The sequence below is a fragment of the Opisthocomus hoazin genome, chromosome 9 (assembly GCF_030867145.1).
Source record: "Opisthocomus hoazin isolate bOpiHoa1 chromosome 9, bOpiHoa1.hap1, whole genome shotgun sequence".
In the NCBI taxonomy this organism is placed as follows: domain Eukaryota; kingdom Metazoa; phylum Chordata; class Aves; order Opisthocomiformes; family Opisthocomidae; genus Opisthocomus; species Opisthocomus hoazin.
The window spans coordinates 44,639,482-44,658,231 of record NC_134422.1 but is presented as its reverse complement, the minus strand read 5'-3'; the positions used below and the strand labels follow the sequence as shown (position 1 = coordinate 44,658,231).

At 38.7% G+C, this 18,750-nt stretch overlaps 1 protein-coding gene across 1 annotated transcript in view; it reads left to right on the top strand.

The window, feature by feature from the left end:
* Window positions 1–323: 323 nt before the first annotated feature.
* The window catches only part of SATB2 (SATB homeobox 2), a 203,506-nt gene continuing 185,079 nt past the window's right edge, over window positions 324–18,750 (top strand). The window contains exons 1-2 of the mRNA XM_075430720.1: window positions 324–389; window positions 2,004–2,087. The gene's annotated coding sequence lies outside the window, so the exon portion shown is untranslated. The remainder of the gene's footprint in view (window positions 390–2,003; window positions 2,088–18,750) is intronic.

Genomic DNA, 18,750 nt, shown 5'->3' with positions numbered 1-18,750 from the left:
AGGAATGCCAGTTGCATTCATGTTCTACATGCTGGTTACTTTTAATACCATGGCCTGTGAGGGTAGTGCATCTAGCCTGAGCCACAGAAATGAAAAGTTTTTCTGAAGAGGCAGCAGTGGAAAAAGAAAAAATGTATGCCTAGCTTAACCATCGTATTTTACCTCTGAATTGCAGTGAGAAGACTTGGTAATAACAGATCTTGTGTTTGGACACTTCTTTTATTGTTATTCTGTTTAATGGTTCTTCAGATTTTTCTCTGCTGAAACCTTGCTTTTCTTTTTCAGATGTTTAAATCTCATCCACACATCATGCATTGTGATGGAAATTGTCATTGTACATCTGATTCCAGTGTTACAATAGTGCAGCTCAGCTGACTTCTGCTTTACAGGTTCGTGAAGTGAGATCAGACCTGGGTCACTACTTAGCGTTGCTTCTCGATATGCTATGTCACTTCAGTAAAGAATGAGATATTGCCAGTAGCCCTCCAGCATCTGTTTGGAGGGAGGTGCATCTGTTCACCATTCCATCCTGTTTGCAGATGAGATTTGATAAAAGCAGCTGCGAAACAATAGAATTTACTTGTTGCAAAGGTGGGTTTTTTGTTTTGCTACCTCAGTTAGTAGTATCTTACAGAACAATACTAGTAGCAGGGGTTTTTGAGTTAGTCTTTTGGTATGATATGTTGCATGGTTCTGGGAAGTGGAGGAACAGGTGGGGAGATAACCCTCTAGACCAGAAACTTTGTATTACAGAATTTTTTGTTGAAAGAATTCCCCCAAATTATTCTTAATGGAAAATATCTTTAAAATTTCTAGTAACAAGAGGGTTTTTCTTTTAAAAAAAGACACTCTCCCCTACAATTACAATTAATCCTTTCTTGTGTTTTACTTAAAACTGGAGCCCATTCCACCCCATGGAGGTGGGCTTCATGTCAAATTCCACATTCTAGGATTAAGCATTTAGAATTAGAGAAGCTCAGCAAGGACTCACTGATAATTTTTTTCTTTACCTCGAACTTTGGCTTCTGTTTTATCACCTGTGTTTCCATTTACCATTCCTTGTGTTTTATTTGTGTAATTGAACGGACTTCAACGCTGCCTCATTCATCTCTATGCAAATGAATGTTGCCTCAGGCCTTGGGTTATGTTTAAGTATGTTAGACTTCACTAAGATCATGAAAAATCAGGGTCTGCTCCTTTTCATTTTGCTCATTAGTTGTGTTTTTTCTACAACTAAGTAGTGCTTGGTACTTATCAGGGTGTGTAGGAACATGGAGTAGCATGTAACTTCAGTTGCAACACAGACTGCAATACAAAACCCTTGCCTGGTCTGTCAGTCATGTAAAGTAGTTTATAGAGCTATGTGGGACGGTAATTACTTTCAGCTTCTCAACATTCTGTAAATCCAGAAAACGCAGTGTGTCGTTATTCTGGAGCCTGAGCATTGAAGGAACTGTTGCTTTTTTCGTCACTACATCAGCGGGCAGCAGCTGGCCACTGATGTGTGAATCGCACGGACTTAGCGTTATCCCTTCTGCTGTCGTCTTGCCACCTGGTGGCAAAATGTAGAAGGCTGCAGCATGTGGGAAGCAAAGGCTTCCTGCTTTTGGAAAAAGCCTCTCTCTGCTTATGCTGAGGACAGTGGACCAAGTACTATGTGCTTCCCTCAAATCTAGGCTCTTTATGTCTCCCAGTGAATCAATTTATTCAGAATACCACAAGAATTTTCAGAGGGGTCCAAAAGGTGTTGGGCATTCAGCTTGAAAAATTAGCTTTCCTAGTGGATTTCTCAATATGAACCTAAAACGGTTTTGTGCTCTGTTTCGGAGGGCTGAGTCTAACTCTGCTTTCACTGAAGTAAGCAGTAAAACTTACATTGACTTATGGTTTTGTGCATGTTGTGTATATTAGAAGTAAAAATAAAGTTTACTTCTATTTAGCAACTTCAATATTGTGTTGCAAAGTGGTCCCATTAAATCTTTTCTGTTGATTTTTTTAAATAGCTGCCACAGTAGCAGCTGAAACATGCTGAAACAGTTTCTCCGAATTGAAACAGACGACAGTTCTGGTGTGTTGGATAGTACATGGTGAGTTTGCAAAGTTCTATTTTTTAATGGCAGCCACTGTAATGTTAACGTTCTCATAACTGTTTCTAAATTACTTTTTAAATGCAGCCCTCAGTTCTTTAGAATATACTAGTGAATCAGTGCCTTGAAAGTTGATAAGTAAAAGCTACTACACAGCTGAGACCGGAATTCTCAAAGTCTGACAACTGTTCCGGGGAATATCGTGAGATTTTTTAAAAACTTAGTTTGCAGTATCTTGTTCTTTTGCTTTTTTTCTGAGTTTTCTTATTACAGGATCCTATTTTATGTAATTTTTTTTGTTATTTAACCAAGGAAGTAAGATAGATTCTCAGTTTTTAATAAGCTATTTTGTATACTGATTCTTGACTAATGTAAGCCTTATCCCTTTAAGGGTGCCATTACTGAGGCACTTATAGTGTATGTTTTAATGACTGCTAGTAGTAAATATATGCTTCTCTGGTGCAATTTAAAAGTAGTGTGATACAGCTTTCCCGTGTTTTCATAAGTAAGGCTGTATTCTCTGAAGTTTGATATAATATATGGTGTATTACAAGTTGAGCTGCTGTTTTTGTTTGTATAAATAGAAAGAATATAGGTGTACATGCAAACACTGAAACATACCTCTGTCAGTGAAAACTATTACTTCATATGCTCAGAAATGCTGCCTTCAGTTAATGCTGTTTTGGTGTTGGTTCTGTAATGATGCTTAATTTTTAATGAAATTAAGATGTAGCTCTTTCTTGATTCTTGGGCTATTTCACATTGAATTCCTCAAGGAACTGCGCAAGAGCAACATTAGGTTTCTATTAGTGTTATTTTTCAGATCATGCATGTTTTGCAGTCCTTGAAGGTTCAAAGCCCATGGCAGTTGAAATAAGGTGGCCGTCTGAATTGTAGACCTGAGAGCTTTTAAATTTTTAATGTTTGATTTCTGAATAAGACGACGCTGATATAATTTAAGATGAGTTACTGAATGGAACACAGTGAACTGCTCATGATGAAGTAGGCTTCACTGAGGTAGCCTTGACAGTGGGGCTGATGGGATTCGTGCCAGTTAATCAGTCTGAGTATACAGATTGTAATCCTCAGTTCTGCACTGAAACCTGGGCATTGGCTTTGGATAATTGTGTCAGAGAGATCAGATAACTGGATAACAATTATCAGATAGACAGGTTTTCTATTTACCAGCAATGACTGCCAGAAGGACATTCATTCTTCCAAAGCCTATAGTCAGGCTGTTAATCTGTTATGTTTGTTTAAGCAAGGCTACAGTGGCTTCGAAAGTACTGAAAAACATCTTCAGCTTGCTAACTAACTTTCTAATTCTGCACACTGCTTAAACTGACAGGTAGCAATGCTGCTGCTCAGAGGTAATTATACTCTCATTCCAACCACTTGATTGGTCCAACTATTTCACCCTCCCTTCCTCTATTCTAACTCAGCTGTTTATGCACATGGTAAATCAGTTCGGTGAGCTATGTTTACTAACAGTGAACTGGATGATCCTGGTATAAAAGAAGCTAGAGAAATTAGAGCTTGTAGCATGGATGATGAGTTGGTTTCATCACCATGTGAGGATAGTGATATGGCCAAATTTTGAGTCATTTGTGTAATCAACAACCTCTAAAGAACATGGTGTGATGATAAAACAGTGCTAATGCCGCTATTAAGGAGACACTTGTTAGATAAATTGTCTCAAAATAAGTTTTCAGTTAGTGTGCACAGCAGCTGGTAATTCAGTTTAAACTGTAACTTCTTAATTTTGGTATGGTAAGTCATGGTAGGTCAGTGCACATGGATGGCATGTGTTAAGCTCTGTCACCTTAATCATCTACTTCCTCAGTAGCAAAATCTGATTTTTCTTGGCCTCCCCAATGACAAAAGCAAATCTGAGTTCTGTTTTTGTTTGCTGGGGGGAGGGGATGAAGACAAACATACATGCTACTCTGCAAGTGTAGCGCATTGTAGTTTCATTGGCTGTATCTTTCCAATATCCTTCTAAGTAATGAAACTCTGGTGTAATACATAATGTATCAGAGATCAAGTGACAAAGCTGTCTAGTTTAGTGGAACCCAGATATTCAATTCAAATACCTGTTAAAGAAATAGCTCTGCTGTTTACTTTCACTGTGATTGGCTGAAGAATATTGACATTTTCATGCCAATAGCAACTGCTAACTGCTTTTTATGGGTGGCAATGCAGCAGACCTCCATCTTCGAATATGTCTGAAACACACTTGCAAGTCAGTCTGGTTGCATCCTTGGTTTATGAGATGTGAACAGAATTTATAGGTCTTAAACTTTGGCTATAATCACCTTTTCCTGAAGTACTTTGTATTCTAGCTGCTACTAGACATAATTGCCTGTCCCAAACTTGTTTGAATTATTCTTGTGATAGTTATATGTATAAGAATCTCATTTTTATGCATATCCATATGACATTTCAACACAACTGACTGACCTTTATCTCAACACAAGCAGTGAAAATAGTCTATAAAACTATGTTTTTCTCATTTGTCAGTTCACATTTTTCTTTACAGTTATATAATTTGGTCTGACACAATCTCATCCCTTCATAGTTATATACATACATTTGTGTGTATATACACTTAAATGTTGTATGTGTGTATATAGTATAGATATTTTTATATGTGTGTATTATTTATGTTGTTATTTATGGCTTGTGTAGCATAGCAAAGTGAAAGCTAAGAATGTGATAGCTTTTCTGCTTTGGTATTTATTCCACCACTAGTTCCTCCACATAGAAAAGTTATTTAAACTGGAAGAAAATGTTTGCAAAGAGCAAAAAGGTATAATCTGGTTAGAAGTAAGTTCTGACAGGAACTTAGTAGAAGACTCCAAACGATCATTAGAGTGAGGCTTTAGAATGACATTGTTAGAATAGTGGGAGTAAGAAAAAAAAACCCTGCTAGTTTTAATTCAGGTCTTGGTAAATTTGAGTGGGATAAGATTAAATCAGCTGTAGATCAGACCTGTAAACTAGGAGGTCCTCTCCCCAGTTCCGTATCCGTAAATGAATAGTTTCAAGTGCTACAATATGATGCAGATTTAATATAAATAATAAATATAAATACATCTAAAATTCCCATTTCATATGATAACACTTTTAAATGTGTTAATACAACACATTAAATGACCATTTCTCTTTAAATTTTAGTGTTCAGCATATTTGTTTTGATAGTACAAGAGAACTGCTAGAACCACTCTGTAGAACTGCTTTGCAGGTTGCCATAGCAATTAAATCGTAGAGTTCGACACTGTTCCTTTCTTGAGTCTTAATTCTGCTGTATGATTTTTAAAATAACAAGTCAGTATTTCACATTTTATCCTCATTTTTCTGGTTGATTAGAGAATAGATCCAAATCTTCTTGAATTCCTGTGTTCCTTGGCTTAACTGTGCTAAAATACATCAACTGTTTTAATTTACCCACAGTTTGAATAATACTTTCTGCCTGAAACATTAAGCATTTTTAAGGCTCTTTTTGTGTTACTGCACAGTTCAGTAACGAGAAGACAGAAATAATTGTTACAAGCTAAACATCTTCTGGGATTTTTGTTCAGTATTTGAATAATGAAGTATCACAGAATCATAGAAAGTTTTGGGTTGGAAGGGACCCCTAGAGGTCATCTAGTCCAACCCCCCCGCAGCGAGCAGGGACACCGCTAACTAGATCAGGTTGCTCAGAGCCCTGTCCAACCTGGGCTTGAATGTTTCCAGGGATGGGGCCTCCACTACCTCTCTGGGCAACCCGTTCCAGTGTTTCACCACCCTCATTGTAAAGAATTTCTTCCTTATATCCTTATATCCAGCCTAAAGTAGAATTGAATTATTGAGAAACAGAAACCTCTGCTCTTTAACATCTGTATCGACAATATGATATTAATTACAAGGAAAAACCTGACTGCTTACTGGAAGGGAAGCTTTGTCTTTGAGATATCTTCTATTCTTTTTTTTGGGGGGAGGGGAGGAACCCCAACAACCCACAACACTATAATGCTGTATATAGGTGAATGCAGGATTGAATGGGGTGAACATTATGTGCTTAGGTTGTCCATGGGACTACTCAAATGTAGAAAATTAAATAGATCACTTCTGTTTGCAGACTAGAGGCTATTCTTTTGGACATCTGATTCATTAGTTAACTGTTTTGTTTGTGGTAGTCTAGACAAGCCTAAAGCCATTTAAACACAGATATTTCACTGACTCTACAATGAGTGTCATTTCAGGTTAATTTAGTTTTTGCAAACTTCAGTGTGACTACTTTTAATGTTAGTTTAGTTTGATGTCCCTTTCTATAACTTGATATGCTGACTAGAGGGTGCTGGCACTAGCCTTCCCAACCCAGTGTTTAAGGCTGCCATCAAAGCTGCTAAAGACACCATCTCCAAACAGATCTCCACAAAACAGGCTTGCTCAGAAAGATCTATACTTGAAACAAAGCTAACCCAGCTGGCTTTTTTTGTAGCAGGAGCACTTCCATAGCAGCTCTGCTGGTATACTGGAGAGGGAAATAAGAGTAAGAACAGGTAGAAAAGACCAAAGCATTGTAAGCTACTCCACTGGCACAGCTGTTTGAAGCACAGGTCTGTATATACCCTAAACATAGTAGTAGAAGGCCAGCTGATGCTAGATCACTTTGGAAAATGTCCTCGCATACATTTGCTCTAATTGATCAGAAGGACTTCAGCACCAGACTCAGCTCAAATTTTAAACATTTGTAAAATAAAAAGGTGAGGACATCAATAAAGGGGTTGAATCTAACAACATTTTGGCACTGGATGTTGCTGACTACAGGCTGTAGTCTTGCTGAACTAGATACTGTGGAGAAGTAATAGTAGATTATATCAGTTTCTCTGCTCCATGGTGACTTTAGCTCCATTCTTCATAGCTATTTTCTCTCATTACCTGGGATATCTAAAGAAGGAAATTAAAACTTGATAACTCTGTTCCTTCTAGTTGCTAGTTTGCTCTTTTCATGCTACTGCTAAACACTGTGCTGCCTTGCAGGGTGTTTTCCTGTGGCTGCTCCCAGTGTTGAGCAAATTGTAGAATCTGTGGCGATACAGTACAGAGAGCACTGCCTTCAGCACCATGTGCCTCTGAAGTGCCTATTTGTTAGACTGGAACTGTCATCTCCATCAAATAGCTATTTAACTGTGATTAACAGCCACTACTTGAGATATGTTGTTCAATTGTGTCCTGTTGGACTTGTGACAGGCACTTGTAACTATTTATACTGGATTAGCAAATCTATAGCAAAGCTGTCATGGCTGATTTAATAATTTTTCTCCCAGTGAAGCTTGTGTTGTTTTCAGTGAATAGAATCGGGTGTTTAATGATGTGGAATGTAGGAATGAGTAATTTGTAAGGCAAGTGACCTTGGGTTGCTAAAACACCATGGGCTGCACAGTCTGCTTTTGCTGTTGAAATGCTAGGGGGTTTGTGATGGTGTACTCTACATGATTGGTTCACATCCTTGAAAGTCTTATTAGTATGCTTAATCTCCTGAGCAGAGTGAGGAGAGAATAAAATTTACAGAAATCATTATGTACTCACAGCTGATATTAAGAAGGGGCTGAAGCAGTATCAATGCGCTGATCTGACAGTAGCTTCAGAAAGTGATGAAGTGGTTGGGTGTTCTACTGCTTGGGCTGAAAAGTCTCAATTTCTGTCATTCTATAGGAACAAAAATAATTTTCCAGTGAACTGTTTTCTTTTCAGAGGGTTTTAGTTAAGAATTTTAAAGCCTGTATTAGCAAAATGGATTGTATACTGACACTTCCAAAGCACTAATAATGATAGATAGATAGAAATGAAGATGACCACTTTTCTAAGGGCTATAATTTTCAAAGCAGAAAATATTTCTCAGTTCAGGTTATTCAAAAAAAGCACACACCTCATCATTCTCCATTATGGCATTTTGTGCCAGTTTTGCAAAGCTAAAGGACTTTCAATATAAAGAATTACTGTTTTCTATGAATTCTGAAGAGTGATGGACATTGTGGGGCTTACCATCTGTGTGATAAAGGGGGATTTTCAAAGTTGGCTGGGAGATGGGAGGAATGCTGTAGGAAACCCGTTTGTGTTTTCTGGTGTGATATAGCACTTGGCTCACACAGGCTGTCATGCACTGACCTCTCCTAGTGGTTTACCTCTCTGACTGTTTGCTTTTTCATTTGAAAACTTCAGCTTGTGGCCTGTCTCTTCCATTCTTTCACATTGCAAGTAGGAAAACTTCAGCAGGCCAGATCCTTGCACATTCTGTGCTCTTGGACACAAGTGCTATAATCATAGATGAGTGTACGAAGTTTAAGGTAATAATCTGTGAAAAGGACTGGATTTACCAGTTCTCCTTTGACATGTGTGGGTTATGTAAGGGTTAACAGTGATCAAGAGCTGTGGATCTTTTTCCTGTGGGTGAGTAAAGCATTCGGCGTCCAAGCGTTGCTTGGATGAAAGTGGTGTCAGATCTGTTGGAAACAAGTCCGTAAATAAATGTCTTTATAAGTCACTTTGATATAGGTTTATTTGCTTTTGCTATATTATAAATAATGCAAATTTAATGTCCATCTGGACAGTAGGTTTTTTGCCAGCTGCTACCAGACCAGCTGCAAAATCCACTGACTACAAGCTATGCAGCGGCCGGGTGCAGTCAGTGCCAAAAGGAGCACACTGCTGATGCTCCTTCAAGCACCTGAGCTGGTATGCTGTACTGGAAAGCAGGTTAACAAGGAGTGAGGCATCAAGCAGGGAAAGTAAGGGCTTATGTTATGGGTGTGATGAAAGGCTGAAATCAAAACAAAACAAGGCTTTGAGAAAGGATAATAGGCACAACTGTGCAATTCCAGTATGCAAGTAGTTAACAGAGCCCAGCCAAACAAAGAGATAAAGAAACAAATAGACCTTGAATTGGGAACAAGGAATCCTCCCATGATCAGGTGCTCAGAGATACTACAAAAGTGACCAGACTGTGTCCTTTAGATGTACTTAGCTCATAATGTGAAAACCATACTTCCAGTGCTTAAGAAACCCATCTCTGATTAAAGACCCCTACCCACTGAGCATGTTCAGTACATTTAAAATGTGCTGTACCTTTAAATCAAGAAGGGACTTATAAGGACCAATGGGGAAAGAGGGTGATGAAGCATAACTGTAAAAGTACTGATGACTTTCTCTACATGTACAAATGTTTACTGTGTGTTAGCCACAAAGGATGCTAGCCTTGTGGAGTTACCACCTAACACCCATCTCTGCGGAGATGTGAAATAAACATCTTAGCTCTGTGTGTGGATTGGCTTTTTGCAGACTGGGTAAAAGAACCCTGATTTTTGGGACAACAGGCATGCAGCTTTGTTTTAATAAGGTCGGTTGGAGAGAGAAGCCAGCTGAGATCAAATCACCTTTACTTGCCTTCATGATTCTTGTTACGTTGTTTCCTGTTGTAATGCATATTGCTGACATTGTGCTTTATGTGGCATGTTGTTGTAATAAGAGCTACACAAATGTGTAGAATCTCTACATACCTATAATTGTTATGTCTCCTCCTGGATGCTTTTGTTTTTCACTTTGCTTAGGTTTCCCTGGCTTGTAGGCTGCGTATCTGAGTGAAACAGAAGATGTGATTCCTTAGGGAGAGCTCCTTGTCAACACCTTCAGACTGTTTTGGATCCAGTTGGCACTCTTAAATATTGGGGATAATCCCCCATTTCCTTTAGCAACTGGTCTGCTTTGTTTGTCAATCATGATTTTGTTGGCGTTCTCCCAACTGCTCGGTGTTTTGGAATGCATGTCCCAGTGGACCTGAAGATGCTGATGGGGAGCCTAGGGCTAATGCTCTGTAAATTGAAACTGAGAGCTCATAGCAGCAAAGGCAATTGAAACTCTGATGACAGGGGAAAATACAAGGTCTAAATTGGAGATGGATCCAAGATTATTGCAAGTTTTTTTTCATTAAGAGGGTGTTCTTTACCTTCAGGGAAGAGATCCATGCTTTTTGACCATTGATATTTATTTTGTTGTCTTGACGTGGGTGTGTGTCTGGGTGATTGTGCTGCACTGTTTATGTTGTTGAGCAACCGTAGTGCTGCGCTTGGGAGTTTTCAAGAGCAGGAGGAGCAAGCAAGTGGATCATTTATTGTGTCTTCTTCCAGACCACAGTGCATGGTCTAGTGGGAATGAGTCTTCTCTGCTACAGAAAATAGCATCGTAGTACCTTAGTGAGGAGGCATGCATAAATGTATATATTTAACTATGAAATGCGTAATTAGTCTCTTCAACAATAAACTTTTGAAAAAGTCCTGATTCTGGGAGGTTGGTGTGTTATTGGTGAGTGATTTGGGGTTTTTGTTAATGTCAGTCACATTACACTCCATAAAAAGGGAGTTACGAGAATGCAACTCTAGACATTTCAAGTTCAGCATTCAGTTCTCAGTTGCAGTGGTCTGGCTTTTAAGACACTGGGTTGAATCCTAGATTTTGGGAAATACAGTTCATTGCATGATGTTTATGGCTTGCCTCATTTCCACACTTTGTTTTGGAAGGCTGTTGATATCTCATGTAGACTTTTTGCTGCTCCACAGTACTTTTAATACAATGGTTTTCAGTTTTATACAGGAAATTTGCCATATAATGAATCTGGTATTATTAATTATAATAGAATTCTTATAGCAAGAGTTGAACCCTGAATGTTTATAATTGAATTAAATATTTCACTTTGATCAGGTTTCACCCAGAGAGCTCAGGTGTTATGCATTGTCAATTTAGAAGTGAATGTATAGCACAAATATGACTTCAGTACACAAAGCAAGGAGAAAACGTGGGAACAGTTCTGCTGTGTCAGTGTGTCTGCCTTTGGGTTTAAAGTTCAGAATGTACTTGCCTGCTGTGCTGCATGAGAGCCACAGTTCTGCCATCCAGCTCTGACCATAGTGTGTGGGGTTTTCATTTGTGTAAGCTCAGTGAGGAGAGGACATGAGGCATAACCTGGATAACACAAAACAAGCATATCAAAATGGAAAACAACAGACATAAGGCGAACTGACTGCTAGATACTTAAAACAGTGTGTTAATAGAGATACTAAGTCACAGCGTAATCTAGACTGAAAGGGGCCTCTGATGGTCTCCTGGTTGAAACCCTGCTGAAAGCAGAGCCAATTCAAAGATGATAAATGCAGCTTTAAAGTGATATTGGATTGCTCAGGATCACAGTTACGTAGTTCTGAGTAACTCCAAGGCTGGAGATGCCACAACCTCTTCTGGAAGCACAAAGACACCTGTTGGATTGTTGCCTGTTACAGGAGTCTGAAGTGAAACTTTGTTTCTCTTAACTGTAAATGTATTGAACAGAATATATTGGGAAATGTGGCCCTCTTAGGTTTCAAGTCTTGGTCACCTCTATGTGTCCTCAGACAGTCCCATCCCAGATTACAGTATTAAATACTTACGAGTAGTAAACAGGAACTGGATCTGTGAAAGTGATGGCAGTATTGCATCACAGGTTGGAAAGCTTTGTCACGCACAGAATCTTCACAAGCGTTTGAGTTGTGAGAATCACTTCCTCTTTGAAATTGATGTTATCTCTGTACTCTAATCTTAAAACAGAACAAGTAAATGCTAATGTTGTTCCAAAATTATGACCACTCTTAATGAAAAGGAGAAAAAAAAGAGAGTTTAGCCCCCTAGGCATTTATGCAAGGCAAGTCAACACAGCAATGAAACTTGCCTTTCCTTAGCCCCTAAATTAGCATTTCTGGGGTTATTCTGTTGCGCTCATGATGTCGTATTCTGAAGAGACACATGCTGGAAGGATTAGGAGTAGAAAAGCTATGAGGCAGTCAAAGCTGGAATCCAGTGCAAAGGCTTACCAGACTTTGGACCATTGGCATGCCTGACACTTCCTCGCTAGTCCTGCACTGTCCTCTTCTGAGGTCCAAATGCACTCAAGGTTGCTTTTTGGGGCAGCCTGTTTGTGGATGATCCATTCCCCGGCTTGTGTCAGATTCACTTAAACAGTGCTGTGATGACAGATTCCATGTTCAGTCTGAAAGAAAGAGCTATTAAAGATTACCTTGTTTTTAGAGAATGTAAGCCTCTATGCATGTTTGTCATCTGCATGTTCCCATTGGGAGCTTTTTTCCCAAGTATTTTTGGAGCTGGACTCTCATTATTCTGGGAACAGGGCCTAGACAAACTGAAATACTGAATTTAGTGCCATTCATCTTTTTCTAAAAGAAAGAATTATGAATAGTGGTTTCAAGTTGCTTTTTTACCAATGTTCCTGGAGACAAGAGAACTCTACCAGTTAATGAGTCAGCTCAAGCTGTTAAAATTCTTAGTGATGTCCCAAGCATTTAAATCATTTTAGTGAAAGCAAATCTTTCATTAGTTCACTGTAAGCATAGGTGCAATGCTGCTTTATGTGAGTAGAAAAAATGAAGGTGGAGAAGTTTTCTTTATGTAGGAGGAATTACACAGTTTCAGATGAGCATAAGTCTCTTGCAATACTTACTATATTTACCCACTATTGTAATGTAAGTGGTTCTGGGGAGAATGTTACTTTCTAATTAAGACATCATAAAATTTTGGTGGTTCTATTATAATTATTTTGAGTCAAGTGGAAACACCACGTAGGAAATCAGCAGAATTCTTTCAAAACTGAACTTGACCTGGAAGTATTTAACCTGAGTCCTAGGTGCAAGAGCTGTCTGCTTTTAAAGATTCAGAACTTTACCCCCAGTTTTATAGCTTTCATGTTTAGCTGTCCAATGTATATGGAGAATGAATAGTGCTTTGGGCTGGTCATTCAAACAGTTTGTTTACTGAAGTCCTGTGTCAAAACTACTAAATCCTGGTATCTGTGCACGCTGAGATTTTCTAGAACCTCCGCATGTTTATGATGGACTCAGCCAGCCCTCAAAACTGAGCTTCCTCAAATGCATTCAGCTTGGCCCTGTTTCTGTTAAAATCCATTCTGTGAGAACAGGTGTGAATATCAGCTTGTTACTAGGTAAAGCTAATGAATTGGAGATGCCCATCATGAGGATGGGGTGGGTGTTGAACTCCAGTAGTGGATTTTGATTGCCTAAATGTGCTATTATGGCCTCTAATATGCACCCTGGAGGACTTTATGGCATCTGTAAAATAGGAGTTTTAAAATATGAAGCATGTTTCAAAGAATTTACAATTAGTCAAAGATTGCTTTTGAAGAAAATACTGCAATATAAAGTAGCTAATTGAGCAATATAAGCCATAAACACCTCAGGGAAACTCTGAAAGGACACTTTTAAAGCTGAGTTTAGAAATCTGCTGGGCTTTTTTCAAAGTATTCTTGCCTGTAGCAGCACTTATTTCAAAAGCTGGCATGCAGTTCTGAAGGCAGAACTTAGCTTCTGTGAAAGGAAGTGGTAAATTCCCATTGATTCCCACTACTGGTCCACTTTCATAAGACAAGGAGGTAGAGAGAAGAACTGACAGACACTGGTGGAGTGGGGAATAGCTTTTGGGGCCTCAGGAGGCTTCCTTTTTGTGACTTTTTAGAAGTTATTTTCGAATGGGTGGGAGGAGAAAACGTATTATTTTTCACTGGTCATGTTTGGATCTAGGTCTGTAGGGCATTAGGAACAAAGATGATAATGAGATTAGTACATAAATTTTTATGGTACTGAAATGTGTTGGGCAAAAACAAATTTTGAAACTGCTGACCACAATTGCTCTTTTAATGGAAAATCCTGTTCACTGTAGTGTGCCAAGGTGGTTACTTGGACCTGAATTCTTTTCAGGTGATCAGTGTAGTTCCTCACAGAGACATTTAAGATCATGGCTTTCCCTGGTGAAGCAATTATTCTGATGATGATTATGATCGCTCTTAAGGTTGAGATCTGCAAGTCACCCAATTTGTTTGAATTCTTACAGCCTTTCCTTCGTATAGAAATGCAAGGAAGGTCTCTATGGAAATCATCATTCACACTCTAACAGCTGCTATGGACATATTCAGAACATAAATAGAAGTTATTGAAGACCCTGTGATATGCTGGCTCTGCAGTGGTGGTTAAATAATTCATCATCAGATTAAAGAGCTGATTTGACAGACTTGAGCAGCTGTAGGGAATTGGCTGAGATATTGCCAGTGTAATTTCTACCTGTATAGTAGGATTAATTATAAATCCCAATCAAGCTCCCTTTGGAGACAATGCAAGTTTCAAATGAGCCCAAAATGAGGCTAGAGATTTGGGCTGAGATTTGCAATGCTACTTAAAGTATTTGGGAATTCAGGTCCATCACTGAGACAGAAACTGGGCATCAAACACTGTAGGTGGCTTGCAAATCAGTTTTGAATTTTAACAGTGATCTTTCAGTCCGATTGAGGTCTAAAGGAAATAAACAGGGGCTCTGACCTGAGTCTGGCAGCTTTGTAAAAACAGGCTATGCCAGAACATGTGCAAAATTGCAGGCACATCCACATATTCTGCCTAATGAGTCAGCCTATTCGACTTCCAGTGATGTACTGTCTTTATTACAAAATTACTGACTGGGCAAGGAGCATTAATACATTAATAAGAAGTGCCTTAGGCCCAGGTATCAGGTGGCTTTTATTATGGCAGTCTGTGTGGTCCCACATTTAACTCCATGGATATAGAAGAGGAGAAACCACTGTCACCTTCATTTTTCATATCGGATAGCTGAACAAATATTTTTCACATCTCTGGCCCATCTCTTTTGCTAAGGAGTTCCCTTCTGCAGTATTTCAATATGTAAGAAAGATTTTTGGCCAGAAGTGGTTAACTATTTGCATATGGACAATCCTGTTAGCATCAAAGCAATTGTGATCATTCTATCTTTATTTTCAATTTTTTTAAATCAGTGTAATAAACCCCCCACAAGCAATCAGCACGGTTTGATTTTTTTTTATGCCTGTTAGCACTGGAATGGACTTCAAATGTTATATCAATTAGCACTACATATATCATGATGAATTTATATCCTGAAGGAAGCAGATACTGCCTCATCTTAAAATAATATTTAATTAGGAAAAATAGAAAATAAAATTAGAAGTAATGTTTCATTTTTAAAATAGTGCAGAACAGCAGAATGTGCTGGCCTATTTGACTACCTTGCTTGAGAACTAATTGTGTGATGTGGGCAAACGAGACATTAAAACATTCAACATGATGATGTTTTTTTAACAAGATTATTTTTCTTTTTCATCTTTACCCGTAGACTTGCATGAGAATCTCATTTTTCCTCAAGAGTCTAGTTCTCCAAGTAAACTGAATTAATTTTGAAAATGCACATAGAAGGTGCAAAACAGGAAGACTGATAAAAGGAAACACACGTTTATTATTTTTGTGAATCTCTTGATCTGGGTGGCCTGGTTCATGATCTTTTAATTTTTGGTGTAGGCACTGTAGTACTCCCTGGTGCTTTATATCTTTCTTGAACTGTACTTGCACTGTTAATTCACATTAGATCCTGGAAGAAAAGATTAGCTCGCTCATAGGTAGAAAACTGAGAGAAACCAAATGATTTGCTGAAGTGCTGGTGCCCAGAGGAGCAGAAGTTGATGGCCTACTCAGAATTTCAGCTCTCCCAGGCCCAAGGTTCTGTTTCTTAGCAGCGGGTCAACTTTTCCCACCTGTGTCTCATCTCATATTCAGGTTTCAGGTAGGTTTGCTTTTCTTCTCTGTGGGCTCATTTTTTCCCTTCTTTATGATATAAGGAGGTCCTTCAAAATATTTCTTAAAAAGATTTTAGCTTAAAAAGAATCCCAATATTTTTTTAAACACAGGGAGGTATTTACAGTACTCAAAACACGTTTGAAAGAATGAAAAGTTAATCTTTCGTGTCTTTATAACCTTGTTGCCAGAAGTGCTGAGCTTTTCTGAAGACTTCAACTGGCTTTGGTGTGAATTGGTATGACAGTGACTCTCAAAATACGGCCTCATTTCTTTGAATACTTAAACAGGTGCCTAGTTGCTAAATTTCAAACTTGAATATGTTGGCTTTAGTTGCCTAGATTGTGGGGAGAAATAAAATTAACATCCTGAGGAATGTTTCCTGTTCCCTGTAGTGTTAGGGTCTAGCCACCATAGCAATTTCCTTTTTAACAGGAAGGGTAAGTTCTGGGTTAATTTAGGTTTCTTGCATAATTGTCTGTTTCTTCAGCTGACTCCTTGCATCCACTTCAGTTTTGCATGACAGTGCTAGAAGGTGCCAGGGAATTCAGCACCAGATGTGCCTCTAAACTGCCCTGCTTGCTCTGCTGTTACGTTCCTTTACAGAGAAACCATATTGGGAGCATTTGCTTGCCCCAGCTCTTCAAGATCCACTTCAGATGCACACACAGGAGTGCACTTTGGGGGCTGTGGTAGGGTTTGCACCTCCATATTGATCTAAACTCTTTGTTACAAATAAGTTCAAAGTTCACCACTGCAGATGATGCACAACTTCAGAGATAATCTGGGCTGTGTGCTAAAAGGCATTAGCATCTTGTCAGCACAATAGCTGATTTCCAGATGATCATGATTAGTAGTTTATTTAAACAGTGGGTTTCATACCTTTACACTATCATTTTACTTTAATTACCAGAAATACCTGGTGTTGCCACAGGTACAAGTTCTGAGTGGTCTGGGCAGGCATTTGCTCATGTGAACTGCACTGAGCTGTGTGTTTACTGCCCTAAAAATACAGTTGTCTAATGCTGGCAGTGTAGAGGTCTGCTCCTTCAGTGCTCACTGTGAAGAAACTGTTTGCTCCAAAGAGATCAGTAAGCATTAAGCATTGGATTGTCTGGTATTGGTGAGGCTGAGCCCACCAAAATGAAAACCTTTGTGTGCTTTATGAATAGCTCCCATGCTAATATGGCCCAGGGCATAACAAACTTGGTGGTTTTGGCGTATTATCAGTTTGAATGTGAAACGCAAAGCAAACCTTGTAGGGTGTGAACACAGATGTGTGAACCAAAACCAGAAGAAAAGTTTGTACAGCCCTATGAGAACTGAAACTAATTTTTTGTACTGTTCTTGTCTGAAAGTGAAATGCATCAAGAAATAATACCTTCATAGTGCTATCTTAGTGAAGAATGATACGGACATTAAAAATTACTTCTAAAACTGTAATGATCTGCTTAGAGTGGTCAGCAGGACCCCTAAGTAAGGAACAGTCAAGCTTGTAAACAGCGAGGAAGCCTCCACTGTTCTAAGGCACACTCAAATTGTGACTCAGATCTGTACTAGGCTGCTGCAGTTTGATTTCTTGCACTGAGTGAATGAGAAACTCAAGTTCTAGATGTTTCAAAGGTTGACATTACAACCAGAACCTAGATTCAACTCTTCCGCTGTAGGTCCCTCAATTAACAAGACAAGAGTCCATTTCCAATTTCTTCTTTTTTTTTTAATAGGGGTATGTTATAGTCCTCTCTTCCTTTTCTTCTGCACTCACCTCCCTTATTAATTAGTAATTTGCACTTACCAAATATTCAAACGTATTTAGGACCAGATTGCAAACTCCAGTGGAGATGGATGTAAAACAGTTGCATGAGGAATCTGTCAGCTCACTCGTGCAGGCTCATCATCTACAGCTCAAGATTCGCTAATATGCTCATAGTGATTTAATTGTGAAAAAGTATTACTAATCAATGACTGGTTTCATTTCTTTGAGACAAGCTTAACAATTGCATTGTGGTAGCAGCAAGGAGCTCTAGCAAAGATTATACTGTATTAAGTGCTGACCACAATCAGAAAAAAAGGATAGTCCCTGCCCCAAAAGATTTATAGTCAGTGTAGAAGGAAGGCTCAATAAAGACACTGCTGAACACAGATCTCTTATAGGGATTACAGCAGAGTATATGGAGTGATGTGGAAAAGCACAGTGAAATAATTTTCCAGTTACCTCCTGTTATACATGAAAGGCAATGTGGGATAAAGCATGAGGAGGCTTTTCTGGAAGCGTATCAAGTGGGTAATGAATGCTTGCATTGCAAAATTGAGGGTAGAAAGCTGTTGTCATGACAGAATATGAGATGACAGAAGTAGAGTAAGACTTGTCATTGAAGGCCTTGAAATATAGTGTCTCACCCAAGTCTGTTCTAATAAAAGCGAATGAAATTTGAGGAGCTATACAAGATTAAAAAGTAAAGATTCTTTTTTCTTATTTGGCGATTGCTGTATAACTAATTGCCTGCTTTCTCAGTGTCCTGAAATTCCTGGGAAGTGACTGTCATAATCCAGTATATTCAGAAGAGGGCAGCATCAACCTAAACAACAAGTGGGGAACACATTTAATGTAAGGTTTTCTATCTAAATGGGACAGACTCCAAAAGGTAACACAAATACAGTTGTTAAGTTTGTTAAAACCAGAATCTAGTTTGTATTCTGACATTAAGACAAAGCAAGTCCATAATCTAGAATTACAAGAGCATTTCGGTGTCTCTGCAAGGACATAAGAACATTTGTTTTGTTGTCTTCCGATAGTAACGCATTCCTCAGAGTAGTGGTTACTGCATGTTAGTTAAGGTTTTGACACCTGCAGCCATCTAATTACAGGTCTTTTGAAACAAAAATGGAAACAAAATGGAGAAGGACCAAAATTCTGCACATTCTGTTACTGAAATGCTACTGAAGTCATAGCCACAGCTAATGCAAACTAG